Here is a 14,207-nt window from a genome sequence, read left to right on the forward strand (position 1 = left end):
GGGGTTGAGCGGAATCGAGAGACGCAACACAAGACAAGGATTTATACAGCTTCGGGCCCCGGGAAACATCATCCGGTAATAACCCTACATGCTGTTTGTGGCTAGATCTCATTATGCTCGTGAGAGAGTCGCCGCATAAGCCGGCTCCCCCTTTGTGTCTAGCCCTAGATATTGTTTCTTGTTGCTTGTCCCTCTTGGGATGCCCTGCCCCTCCTTATATAAGTTGAAGGGGCGGATTACATGTGGAGTCCTATTAGGATTAGGACTAGTCTATTACAAGTGGAATCCTAGCCTGCCCCCTTAAGGGAAAACTCCTTATGCCTTTCCTCGTAAATCGGCCCACCATAACATGAGCCGGCCTTCTGGGCCTTGGGCCTAGTCTTCTATCTGACCCGTCGTTAGGGCCATCTGTGAGTCGCCAGGCTCGTGAGTTGCCACTCCAGCGGGTTAACAATGAAAACGCCAAGCCCGGCCGGGTCATACTTCCAGCCGGGTCATACCGCGGGGTATATCCCCGACATTAGCCCTCAATTTAATTTGGATTTATCCATGTTAAATTGATCCTGTAAAAAAACACAAAAACAAACTTGATAGGTTGTGCTCCGGGTTAAATATTTTCCTGAACCGACACCTGATCATCTTTAAGTCCTTGTCATTTCCTCCTGGATGCATACTCAAGATCTTATAGCAAATCTCTTTTAACAGATATGTCCAAACCTTGCCAGTGCAAAAAATTCAGGCACTTCTTCTAAAAAATCCGGGTCAATAGGCCAGCTTCATAACCAATTTGCTGACATTGGCTCTTGTAAAGAAATATTATAAGAAATAATCCATTTGAGTCGGCCTTCCATGCTCTGACTTGACAAAAATATTGGCCTTGAAATATTCAACTGATATTCAGCCGGCTTAAAGATGTAGATCTTTGTAAGGGCATTTGTATCGCTTAGATGTTTTGGTGATTGATGACAATGCTTTTGCGAAGTAATCGTGTGCATTGACTTTTTCAGAGATTCATCCTTTGGCACGAGACGATTCCCTCCCCTCGGAGTTTGAAGCGAAGACGGTGTAGTACTTTAGAATTAGTTTGGTGGACTAGTCTCGTAGGGATCACCGTACTATCAAGAGGAGGTCCGCTTTGGAAAGGCTAGGGTGGAATCATCACGTACACTTCCTTTGCACACCCTCCGAGCCTTTCCGCTTCGTTGATGAGCTCGTTCCCCTCTCTCAGTGTGCCCTCTCTGGTCCCAGCGGTAGTACCGCAGGCCGGAGCGGTAGTACCGCTTGGGTGCTACAAGCGGCAGTACCGCTCCACAGCGGTAGTACCGCTGTAGCCCCCAGCCGTAGTACCGCTGCGGCTTCGTACTAGTACCGCCTCGATTCGAGGGGTCTTTTCCGTGTCGGGTTTTACGGTACTAGCCGCGGCAGTGGGGGCGGTAGTACCGCTCGTGTGCGGTAGTACCGCCCTAACCACAGCGGAGTACCGCTCTGGGCCCAGCGGCAGTACCGCGAGGGTGAGCGGTAGTACCGCTGGCCAAGCGGTAGTACCGCTCTCTGCGGGGCTGAAGTGGGGGGTAACGGTTGGATTGCTTCCCCCACTATAAAAGGGGGTCTTCTTCCTCAAAGTTGACCTACCTCTTCCCCCAAAAGCTCCATTGTTGCTCCAAGCTCCATTTTCGCCCGATCTCTCTCCCTAGCCAATCAAACTTGTTGATTTGCTCGGGATTGGTTGAGAGGGCCCCGATCTACACTTCCACCAAGAGATATTTGATTTCCCCCACTTATCCCTAGCGGATCTTGTTACTCTTGGGTGTTTGAGCACCCTAGGCGGTTGAGGTCACCGGGAGCCATAGTCCATTGTGGTGAAGCTTTGTGGTATTGTTGGGAGCCTCCAATTAAGTTGTGGATATTGCCCCAACCTTGTTTGTAAAGGTTCGGTCGCCGCCTTCAAGGGCATCAATAGTGGAATCACGGCATCTCGCATTGTGTGAGGGCGTGAGGAGAATACGGTGGCCCTAGTGGCTTCTTGGGGAGCATTGTGCCTCCACACCGCTCTAACGGAGACGTACTTCCCCTCAAAGGAAGGAACTTCGGTAACACATCCTTGTCTCCACCGGCTCCACTCTTGGTTATCTCTTACCTTTACTTGTGCACGCTTATATCGTGTTGTATCCCTTTCTTGCTTGTGCGCTTGTTGTTGTTGCATCATATAGGTTGCTCACCTAGTTGCATATCTAGACAACCTACTTTGATGCAAAGTTTAAATTGGTAAAGAAAAGCTAAAAATTGTTAGTTGCCTATTCACCCCCCCTCTAGTCAACTATATCGATCCTTTCAATTGGTATCAGAGCCTCGTCTCTTTATTAAGGACTTTACCGCCCAAAGAGTATGGTTGACGTCGTAGAGGGTGTGGAGGAGCACTCTGATGTGAATCCGGTCTCGTCTACGGGAGATGGGGGAACCACGGTCTCTCGTGAGAAATTCAATGTGGTGTTGGACACATTGAAAACCTCCATGACGACCGAGGTCGAAAGCATGTTTAATAAATTCTTAGAAGGGCTTAAACTTTCCACCGCACCGTTGAAAGTGGGTGATCCCGCTAACAAGGTGACGGATGCTACCTCCAACAAGGGGGAAGCTACTAGCGAGAAAGCTCCTTCTTCTAGTGGTAAAAATGGGACCGGCATCTTTACCCATGTGGAACCTCCACCTGTCTATGGTGGACCGCTCCCTTCCACTCATTTGAATCATGCCGGCCCGGCCCCTAAGATTGAGAAGAATGTAGATTTTGATTCTTGGGTCTATCGTTTTAAGCGTCATTTAAATCATGTGAACACTAACCTTTGGAGAATCATTGAAGAAGGTTTTTATCCGCATGACCGAAGTAACTTCACTCCTAGAGAAGTTGTGGATCATCAATTCAATGAGAATGCTCTCTTCATCATCCAAGAAGCAATCCCACCCGAAGATCTTCCTCATCTCCGGCCTTACACCGTGGCCAAAGATGCTTGGCTCCAAGTTGTTTCCCTCTATCGGGGAAGCGCAAGCATTCAACGCTCCAACTATGAAGTGGTGCAAGATGAAGCCGACGAGTTTGCCATGAAAGAAGATGAAGAACCTCATGAGCTTTTTCGGAGAGTAACCAAACTCGCGGTCTCTCTCCGAGATCATGGAAGTAAGGACACGGATGACAATTGGATCAAGCGCAAATTCCTCAAGGCAATGATGCCCTACCACAAAGCCATGTCCTCCGTAATTCGTCAAAGGCCGGACTTCCACACCTTGTCATCAAGTGAAGTGTTGGATGAGTTTGTTGCTATGAGCATCTTGGACAAGACCGCCGACAATGCGGTTCTTCGCTCTCAAAGAGTAAAGAAGCCCAACCTTGCTCTAAAGGCCAAGGTTAGTATGGAGGAAGAGGATGAAGAGGAAGAAGAGGAGGGCAACCTCGAAGATACGAAGTATGCCTATCATGAACACATGGCTCTTGCTTCAAGGCAATTTTGGAGCAAGAAGAACACAAGGCCAAACTTCAACAAGAACAATTCAAGTGGCGCAAAGGGCAAGCAACGAGTGAGGACTTGCTTCAATTGTGGCAATGTGATCCACTTTGTTGCGGAGTGCCCTTACGAGAAGAGGGAGGACAATGGTGGCAAGCTCATTAGAAAGGACAAGGCCAAGTCGTTCCCCAACAAGAGCAACTTCACCAAGAAGACTCCTCCCAAGGCATTGGTGGTACAAGAAGAGTACAATGAGGATGATGACGATGATGAAGATGGTGAGTCAGTTGCCATGGCCTCCGTTGCCATTGCGAAGACTCCACGGATGTCTCTCTTCGACTCACCCAATGAGAACATCACCGCCAAGTGCCTCATGGCTAAAGCCACCAACAAGGTAACCCCCAACATCAAAACTACCATCATTAATCATCCTTCTTCGACGGATAGCATTGATGAACATGAGGGGACAAATGTGGAGGAAAATGAGTTTGAGACCCTTATGGGTAAACTCAAGGGTAAATCCAAGAAGCACTTCGTTGCTCTCTTGGAACAACTTGGTGAAGCCAATGACATGATCGAGGCTCACGAAGATACCATCTCTAAGATGGAGGGGCATAGTCGTGACTATGCCGATGAGATTTCGGATCTTTCCAATGCTTTTGACGAAGAGCGTGGTCTTCGTTTGGCTCTTGAGGAGTCATACAACGATGATCATGCTAAGTTAAAGAAAGATCTTGATCATGCTCTTGTTGTGTCTCGTGTGCTAAACTCCGAGAAGGAAAAACTTGGGGTTGATCTTGCTAGACTTAAAGAGGAGTTTGACATTCTCGACAAGGCTCACAAAGTCTTGAAGGGTGTTCATGCTAGCCTCAAGGAGTCCCATGATCAACTCCAAGTAAAGCTAACTAAGGAGAAAGCCACCTTTCCTCATATGGTGTTAATTGATAATGCAAATGCTACTAACCCTTGTTGTGAGCATGTGCATCTTGTTGAGGAGAATGCTAAGTTGAAGGAGCAACTTGAGAAAGGCCTTGTGTCATGCATACAAGGTGAGAAGAACCTCAACGACCTTTTGAGAAACCAAAAGGAAGTTGTGACCAAGGAGGGGATTGGGTTCGCACCCAAGCCCAAGACCAAGAAGAAGAATGACAAGACCAAACGACCTCCTCCTCTCAAGCAAACTTTTGTGAAGGAGGGAGAGGGTGCTTCCAAGGAGAAGAAGAACAATGCGAAGGGTGACGGTGTCAAGAAGGGAAATACCACCCCATCCAACAAAGCCGGCGAATTTAATCCTTCTTATGTGTTATGTCGTGCTAGTGATGGGCATGTTTATGCCAAATTTGTTGGTTCTCCTCATGAGTACATTGAATGGTCTATTTGGGTTCCTAAGACCCTTGTTACTAACATCAAAGGACCCATTACAAAATGGGTACCTAAAAACAAGCATTGATCTCTTGTAGGTGTTTGCTTCCGGTGGGGGATCATGGTTGCTCGATAGTGGAGCTACAAATCATATGACCGGAAGCAAGGACTTGGTGGTGGACGTGCACAAGATTCCATCTATGCCCACCAATGTCGAGTGGGGTGATGCCTCGTCCTCTAAGGTATTGGGACTCGGCAAAGTAGTCATTTCTCATGATCTCACGATCGAGAAAGTCACGCTTGTTGAGTCCCTTGCATACAATCTACTTTTCGTTCGTCAACTTGCTATCATGGGCTTTGCCACCTTCTTTGATATTGATACCGTGGCCCTCTTGTGGAGCAAGACTCTTAAAGTAGCCTTTGTTGGGCATGTCGAGAACGGTCTCTATGTGATTAACTTTTCGGAGCGACCACCCACTAAGACCGCGACATGCCTAATGGCTAAAGTTGACGTGGGATGGCTTTGGCATCGCCGTTTAGCCCATGTCAATATGAGATCTTTGCAAAGTCTTCTCAAGGGGGGCCATGTCCGTGGACTAACGAACGTTAGTTTTGCTAAAGATCGTGCATGCAGTGCTTGTATCGAAGGAAAGCTTCATGAGAAGGCTCACCCTCCCACGACTCTCATTTACTCGAAGAGGCCTTTGGAGCTCCTTCATTTGGATCTCTTTGGGCCTCCATCGTTTGATAGTCTTGGGGGTAGAAAGTATTGCTTGGTAATTGTGGATGACTATTCAAGATACACTTGGGTGTATTTCTTCAAGAGGAAGAGTGAGACCCAACAAACTGTCATTGACTTTGAAGCCCAACGTCAACACAATGCAAAGATCTTGACAATAAGAAGTGACAACGGCACCGAGTTCAAGAACTACACCTTGGATGAGTTTCTTAGTGATGAGGGGATCAAGCATCAATATTCCGCACCTTACACCCCTCAACAAAACGGTGTTGCGAAGAGGAAGAGCCGAACGTTGATGGATGCCGCAAGGACCATGATGGCGGAGTTCAAGTCTCCATACAACTTTTGGGCCGAAGCCATAAACACCGCGTGTCATGCATCCAATCGGCTCTACCTCCGCAAGGGCTTGAACAAGACTCCATATGAGATACTCACCGGTAACAAGCCCAACCTCAAGTACTTTCGGGTGTTCGGGTGTAAGTGTTTCATTCTCAAGAAAGGTGTTCGATTGTCTAAATTTGAGGCTAGAGCATATGAGGGCATATTTGTTGGTTATGCTACAAACTCTCATGCTTACCGTGTCCTCAATAAATCCACGGGACTTATTGAGGAGACGTGTAACATGGAGTTTTATGAGAATAACGACTCCCAAGTGGAGCAAAGTGGCACTTGTGATGTAGGTGATGAAATTCCTCCTCAAGCCATAAGAAGAATGGGTGTTGGTTTTATCCTACCCATTGAGGAACCCCTTGTGGCCGAAGGAGAAGGACAATGCTCCACTCAAGTGGAGCCATCACCAACCCAAGGCCCACACGCTTCCGAAGAACAAAGTGAAGGCCCTCAACCTCATGAACAAGACCAAGGGCAAAATCATGATCAAGACGGTGGAGACACACCAAGTGATGACCAAGGTCAAGTTCTCTCCTCCGAGCAAGTTCAAGATCAAGAACAAGCTCAATACGGCGCTCAAGATGATCAAGTGACTGCTCCTCAACTCACCTCCGAGGAGGAATTGGAGCGTCGTGCCGCCAAGATTGCTTCCAAGCTCTCCACCAAGGGTCATCTCATGAAGAATGTACTTGGAAGCATTCAAAAGGGGGTAAGCACTCATAGACAATTGGCAAACTATTGTGAACATCACGCGTTTGTCTCTTGTGTGGAACCCCAAAAGGTATATGACGCTCTCGAAGATCCGGATTGGCTCAATGCCATGCATGAAGAACTCAACAACTTCGAGTACAGCAAGGTGTGGAGATTAGTGCCAAGGCCAACGGGGAACCACAATGTCATTGGAACGAAGTGGATATTCAAGAACAAGTAAGATGCTCATGGGACCATCATCCGCAACAAGGCATGACTAGTGGCACAAGGCTACTCCCAAGTCGAGGGTATCGACTACGGTGAAACCTTTGCTCCCGTTGCTCGCCTTGAATCTATTCGTTTGTTGATTGCTTATGCTTCTCATCACAACTTTAAGTTGCAACAAATGGATGTGAAGAGTGCTTTTCTTAATGGTCCTATTAATGAGTTGGTGTATGTCAAGCAACCCCCCGGGTTCGAGGATCCCTACTTTCCCGATCATGTGTATCAACTCGATAAGGCACTCTATGGCCTTAAACAAGCCCCACGTGCGTGGTATGACCACCTTACCGAGTTGTTACAAGATCGTGGGTTTGAAGTTGGGCTAATCGACCCCACTCTTTTTACTAAGAAGGTCAAAGGGGAGTTGTTTGTGTGCCAACTATATGTTGATGACATTATCTTTGGTTCCCCTAACAAAGCTTTCAATGAGGAATTTCCGCACTCATGACCTCAAAGTTCAAGATGTCTTCCATGGGAGAGTTGAAGTTCTTTCTTGGTTTCAAAGTAAAGCAAAGAAGAGAAGGAACCTTCATCAACCAAGCCAAATACACTCAAGACATGCTCAAGAGATTCAAGCTAAGTGATGTCAAGCCGGTGTCCACTCCAATGCCCACCAAGTGCCAACTTGACATCGATCCCAATGGTAAAGCGGTGGATCAAAAGGTATATCGCTCCATGATTGGTTCATTACTTTACCTTTGTGCATCTAGACCGGATATCATGTTGAGTGTGGGAATTTGTGCACGTTTTCAAGCCGCACCTAAGGAAAGCCACTTTGTGGCGGTCAAGCGAATCTTTCTATATTTGCCTCACACCCCAAACGTTGGCTTATGGTACCCAAGAGGAGCAAACTTCAAGCTTGTAGGGTATTCGGACTCCGATTGGGCGGGAGACAAAGTGGATAGGAAGTCCACTTCCGGAGGGTGCCAATTTCTTGGTTGCTCTTTGGTAAGTTGGTCTTCTAAAAAGCAAAGTTGTGTGTCTTTCTCGTCCACCGAAGCGGAGTATGTGGCGGCCGGGAGTTGTTGTGCACAACTCTTATGGATGAGGCAAACTTTAAAGGATTACGGTGTCATTTGTGACAAAGTGCCTCTTTGGTGTGACAATGAAAGTGCCATCAAGATTTCTCTCAACCCGGTGCAACACTTCAAGACGAAGCATATTGAGATTCGGTATCACTTCATCCGGGATCATATTAGGCGAGGGGAGATCGAGCTCAACTATGTCAACACTCATGATAACCCTGCAGATATTTTCACGAAGCCATTGGATGAAGCAAGATTTCGCGAGTTAAGGCATGAGCTAAATATCATTGATTCGAGCGATGTGGCTTGAACCTTTGCACACCCCTCACATTCATCATGCATTCTTGTCTAGGTGTAGGCATGGACATAGGGGGAGTGTTGTTCTCTAAATGAACTCTTCCTCCCCCCATAATGCATAAACTAATCTCACTCTTTCACATTAGCCATTTTTGATGGTACTTGTGCTTCAAAGACGAGTTTTGGTCATGGGCCCAAGGATAATTCTTCGCGGTGCCATACCAATTGACTCAAACATAGGTGGCCTTGGCCACCGCCCCTTTCTTGAAGGGGTGTGTCTTCTGACCTCTTGCTAGTGTTCTTTCGGTGTCTCTTGGTTTTCTCTTCTTGCCGTCGTTTTCTTTTCTTTTCTTTTGTGCCGTGCTTGTTGAGTCTAGTTTTGAGTTGCACTGGGCGGTACTACCGCTGTTGCTGCGCAGTACTACCGCTTAGGTGCATAAGCGGTACTACCGCCCTCAGCCGCGGTACTACCGCACTAAGCGGTACTACCGCCCATCACCGCGGTACTACCGCTGAGGGGCGGGACCAGGGGGTTAAGTCGTGGGCAGGGGTGGTTTCCTCCCCCCATACCCATTTGCTTCATCCCCTCGTTCCTCTTCGTCTCTCCAGTGCCATCTCGCCGCAGGAGGGCTCCGGCGGCCCTCCATCTCCGGACCGTTTCTCTCCTTTTCCCTCGGTAGAGTCGATCCCCACCTCGTCCTCTTGCCATGGATGCCGGTATTGCCCCCGTTCCTCTTCTCTTCTTGTCTAGTTTTCAGATCTCATGTTTTAGGGGCAATAGTGGTTGCATCTCTAGATTTTTGGCCAAATCTAGGCTTGAGTAGGTTGGAGAAGGCAACTAGACTCTTTGGATTGGTGTTTGGTAGGTTTATTTTTGAATTTGGCATCCCCGGTAGTGCTGGATCTGTCCACGGCAGTAGGGATCCTCCGTGCCCTATCTCGGGCGGTACTACCGCCCCTCCTGCACGGTACTACCGCGCGAGCGGCACTAAGCGGTACTACCGCCCATATGGCGCGTACTACCGCTGGAGCGGTACTGCCGCTGTGCAGGCACGGTACTACCGCCGGATGCCCAGTTCCATCATTCCCTACCGCCTGTTGATCCATGTTTGTTGTGTTTATTTGGTTTTGATCGTTCCTTCTGGTTGTTTCGTGTGTCCGTGTGTTTGGTTCCAGGTGATGAACATCCTGAGCAGCAAGTCCGCCGTGTCAACCCCGGGCGTTCAACGCCAAAGCGGTACCGCTCATCTGAGTCTGTAGGTGGTTCTTCCAGTGCTCCACCGCCGCCAGTGGGTGCTTCCTCAAGTGCTAATCCTCATCTCAAGAAGAAGAATGCCAACAGGCCGAAGTCAACTGGCAAGAAGGTGACTGAGATGACTGCCAAGGAATTCTGGGACAGGCGTCGCCGCAACCCATATGAGGAAGACCAAGAATCCAACCTTGTCAATCGCCCGTTCTGGAACCGGTTTCAGTATGCCACCTACTTTGACGTGATAAAGGCTAAGAAGAACCTCTTTGTCAATGTTCATTCCATCAACATGGATGCTATGGAGAAGGACCCGGAGTACTTTGGTGATGCCCTTCAGATGTGCTCTCAGTTGAACATTCTCAGGATCATGCAGTTCAACAAGGACTTTGATGCAGATTTGGTGGCTCAGTTCTATGCCACTGTCCACCTAGGAACTGATGAAGACAGGACTCTGACTTGGATGACTAATGGGAAGTTGCTAGCTATCAAGTGGAAGGCCTTCATGGAGTTGCTTGAGGTGGAAGATCAAGGGCTCGAGACTCTAGTCGGGTTCCGTCCTCACCACAATGTTACCTCCACTCACAAGCAAGCCCTCTGGCCCTACTGTACTTTGAAGATCAACCCTGAGACCAAGAAGGAAACCTATGAGTTGTCTGCCTTTCTGGACATCCTTCACCGTATCTTCCGCGAGACTCTCTTCCCTCGTATCGGGAATCTGGACATGGTTCACTCCTATCTCGTGGACATGCTTCTCTTCTGCCAGCGTGAGAAGGAAGCAAACACTGGCGAGTCCCTGGACATCTCTCATGTTATGTGGTCTGAACTTCTGTCTGCTGTTTGTGAGCGCAAGTGCCCGATTTATGCTCCGTTTATCATGTTGCTCATTGAGAAGGCCTGGAGAAGCACCTATCCCAAGGAATTGCTGGAAACTGGAGAGTTGGTTTCTCATGAGATCAAGCGTCTGAGGAAGAAGGACAATTGGGGCACCTCCGTTCCTAAATCTGGGGTTCCTTCTTCTGCTGCTGCCATGGAGATCGAGGGCGAGGCTGATACTGGTGTTGACCATGACTATGTGCCTTCTGAGGCAGAGCCCTCTTGGGCAAAGAAGCTCAAGCTCAAGATGAAGAAGCTGTTCTGCATGGAGTCTCACGGTCAGTACATGACACATGTGGCTGAGAAGAATGCCAGGGGACGCCACAAGGAGCTTATGTGTCAGTTAGGTGCGACAGTCACCAGCGGCTCTGAGGGTCACATCACTGGAGGAGGAGTGGATCCAGCAGCACTGTCCGTGGACCGATTCAGATGCCGAGCAGTTTCCGACCGAGGACGGCGGTGCAGACGATCACGCGGAGTACTGATGTTCGAGATCCTCAGCATGCTCTCACCTGGAGCCGTAGGAGCGCTCTTTGCCCCTTTTGGTGTCTCGATGCCAAAGGGGGAGAGAGTTTAGGGATTTGCGTCGTTGTGTTGCGAGTGTGTCTGTATGCTTTCGTTGTGTTTGCTTCCATTAGCTTTGTTTGGTTTTGTGTTCCGTGAGACCTAAGTTCTAGACATATGGTGTGAGACATATGCTACCTTATCCTTGTCATATCTTTATCTATGTCTCTTGTCATTTAGTATCTCATGAGTAGCATGCTCACTATGTCATATTTCCTGCTCTCATGTATCACGCTTAGGTTGTTGGTCTCTAAAATACAGGGGGAGTGTTGATCCTAGTATGTGTGTCGTGCAGTCCAAAGCACTTATCTTGATGGCACACATCTAGGGGGAGCTCGTCTATATTTTAGAGATTTGGGGTTTGCTTATGTCCTCTGTCTGTTCCCGTTTGTGCAAATCCCGTATTGTCATCAATCCACCAAAAAGGGGGAGATTGTAAGGGCATTTGTATCCCTTAGATGTTTTGGTGATTGATGACAATGCTTTTGCGGACTAATCGTGTGCATTGAGTTTTTCAGAGATCCATCCTTTGGCACGAGACGATTCCCTCCCCTCGGAGTTTGAAACAAAGACGGTGTAGTACTTTCGAATTAGTTTGGTGGACTAGTCTTGTAGGGATCACCGTACTATCAAGAGGAGGTCCGCTTTGGAAAGGCTAGGGTGGAATCATCACGTACACTTCCTTTGCACACCCTCCGAGCCTGTCCGCTTCGTTGCTGAGCTCGTTCCCCTCTCTCAGTGTGCCCTCTCTGGTCCCAGCGGTAGTACCGCGGGCCGGAGCGGTAGTACCGCTTGGGTGCTACAAGCGGTAGTACCGCTCCACAGCGGTAGTACTGCTGTAGCCCCCAGTCGTAGTACCGCTGCGGCTTCGTGCTAGTACCGCCTCGATTCGAGGGGTCTTTTTCCGTGTCGGGTTTTACGGTACTAGCCACGGCAGTGGGGGCGGTAGTACCGCTCGTGTGCGGTAGTACACCCTGACCATAGCGGTAGTACCGCTCTGGGCCCAGCGGCAGTACCGCGAGGGTGAGCGGTAGTACCGTTGGCCAAGCGGTAGTACCGCTCTCCGCGGGGCTGAAGTGGGGGGTAACGGTTGGATTGCTTCCCCCACTATAAAAGGGGGTCTTCTTCCTCAAAGTTGACCTACCTCTTCCCCCAAAAGCTCCATTGTTGCTCCAAGCTCCATTTTCGCCCGATCTCTCTCCCTAGCCAATCAAACTTGTTGATTTGCTCGGGATTGGTTGAGAAGGCCCCGATCTACACTTCCACCAAGAGATATTTGATTTCCCCCACTTATCCCTAGCGGATCTTGTTACTCTTGGGTGTTTGAGCACCCTAGACGGTTGAGGTCACCGCAGAGCCATAGTCCATTGTGGTGATGCTTTGTGGTGTTGTTGGGAGCCTCCAATTAAGTTGTGGAGATTGCCCCAACCTTGTTTGTAAAGGTTCGGTTGCCGCCTTCAAGGGAACCAATAGTGGAATCACGGCATCTCGCATTGTGTGAGGGCGTGAGGAGAATACGGTGGCCCTAGTGGCTTCTTGGGGAGCATTATGCCTCCACACCACTCTAACGGAGACGTACTTCCCCTCAAAGGAAGGAACTTCGGTAACACATCCTTGTCTCCACCGGCTCCACTCTTGGTTATCTCTTACCTTTACTTGTGCACGCTTATATTGTGTTGTATCCCTTTCTTGCTTGTGCGCTTGTTGTTGTTGCATCATATAGGTTGCTCACCTAGTTGCATATCTAGACAACCTACTTTGATGCAAAGTTTAAATTGGTAAAGAAAAGCTAAAAATTGTTAGTTGCCTATTCACCCCCCCTCTAGTCAACTATATCGATCCTTTCAATCTTGCCGATTTATGATTACCAAAATTGCCGGCTTATAAATAAATGATGCCGGGTCATGATTGTTGCAGACACTGGGTTAATCTGGTCTACTCCAAACTGAGAATTTGAAGATTTTTTCTCCCTTATATGCATATCACCTGTAGCCCCCAAGTGCCGGGTTGTCATGCTTGCAGCAACCTAGGACTTGTAATTGCCTTATACTCATGAAAACTTCAACCAGTGTAGCCCCCAAGGGCCGGGTCATTATGCAAATAATGAGCAGATACTTTTGTATATAATTCATTGATAATAACATCATATGATGTAATCTCCACCATGGGGCTTGAACCCACGTCCACAAGGTTAAGAGCTTTGTACTCTACCAACTGAGTAGTGGATCTTTCAATATAATGGATTAAGGCTTGTGTACCTTGAATTTTCGACAGGAGCATATGGTAGTCCCCAAGGGCCGGCTCACTTAGAATGTGATGAGTCGGGTCTTCAATAAGTTGAACAAAAAGTGAATTTAAATTATCCCCCAAGTGCCATGGTGCTGTTAGGGAACGTAGTAATTTCAAAAAAATTCCTACGCACACGCAAGATCATGGTGATGCATAGCAACGAGAGGGGAGAGTATTGTCCACGTACCCTCGTAGACCGACAGCGGAAGCGTTATCACAACGCGGTTGATGTAGTCGTACGTCTTCACGATCCGACCGATCAAGTACCGAACGTACGGTACCTCCGAGTTCTACACACGTTCAGCTTGATGACGTCCCTCGAACTCCGATCCAGCCGAGTGTTGAGGGAGAGTTTCGTCAGCACGACGGCGTGGTGACGATGATGATGTTCCACCGACGCAGGGCTTCGCCTAAGCTCCGCAACGGTATTATCGAGGTGTAATATGGTGGAGGGGGACACCGCACACGGCTAAGAGATCTCAAGGATCAATTGATGTGTCTCTGGGGTGCCCCCCTGCCCCCGTATATAAAGGAGCAAGGGGGAGGCAACCGGCCAAGGGGAGAGGCGCGCCATAGGGGGGAGTCCTACTCCCACCGGGAGTAGGACTCCTCCTTTCCTTGTGGGAGTAGGAGAAGGGAAGGGGGAAGGAGAAAGAAGGAAGGGTGCGCCCCCTTCCCTAGTCCAATTCGGACCAGACCATGGGGAGGGGTGCGGCCACCTTTTGAGGCCTTTCTCTCCTTTCCCGTATGGCCCATTAAGGCCCAATACGAATTCCCGTAACTCTCCGGTACTCCGAAAAATACCCGAATCACTCGGAACCTTTCCGAAGTCCGAATATAGTCGTCCAATATATCGATTTTTACGTCTCGACCATTTCGTGACTCCTCGTCATATCCCCGATCTCATCCGGGACTCCGAACTCCTTCGGTACATCAAAACTCAATAAAAC

The sequence above is a fragment of the Aegilops tauschii genome, chromosome 2, assembly GCF_002575655.3.
Source record: "Aegilops tauschii subsp. strangulata cultivar AL8/78 chromosome 2, Aet v6.0, whole genome shotgun sequence".
Classification (NCBI taxonomy): Eukaryota; Viridiplantae; Streptophyta; class Magnoliopsida; order Poales; family Poaceae; genus Aegilops; species Aegilops tauschii.